We start from the raw sequence: 346 nt of genomic DNA, 5'->3' as shown, positions 1-346 counted from the left end.
CTAAGGAGGCTATGATGGAGGCAGACTTGAGGACGCAAACTGAGGTCCCTAGAGCGAGATACCGTCCTCGCACAGTGCTCGCCGGCCACCTTTCATGGCTGCCCACTGCTTGCTGTGACACATTTCGGTGTTGTGCTGTTCTGCAGTGTTTCACATGACAAAAAAACACTTTTAAGGAAGCGGAATCATAAGGTTGCCGATCAGGGACAATCTGACAATCTGACAATCACTTCGCTTTCACTTCACTTTAGATTGCTACCATCCTTGATCTGTTGTGACCATTCGTCAACTTGGAATGTTCTTGATGGAACAGAGGATGCCTCTAGGGGAATTTGTGATGCTGACT

The sequence above is a fragment of the Denticeps clupeoides genome, chromosome 13 (genome assembly GCF_900700375.1).
Source record: "Denticeps clupeoides chromosome 13, fDenClu1.1, whole genome shotgun sequence".
Lineage (NCBI taxonomy): Eukaryota > Metazoa > Chordata > Actinopteri > Clupeiformes > Denticipitidae > Denticeps > Denticeps clupeoides.
The sequence above is the reverse complement of the archived record's forward strand: the minus strand, read 5'-3'. Positions refer to the sequence as shown.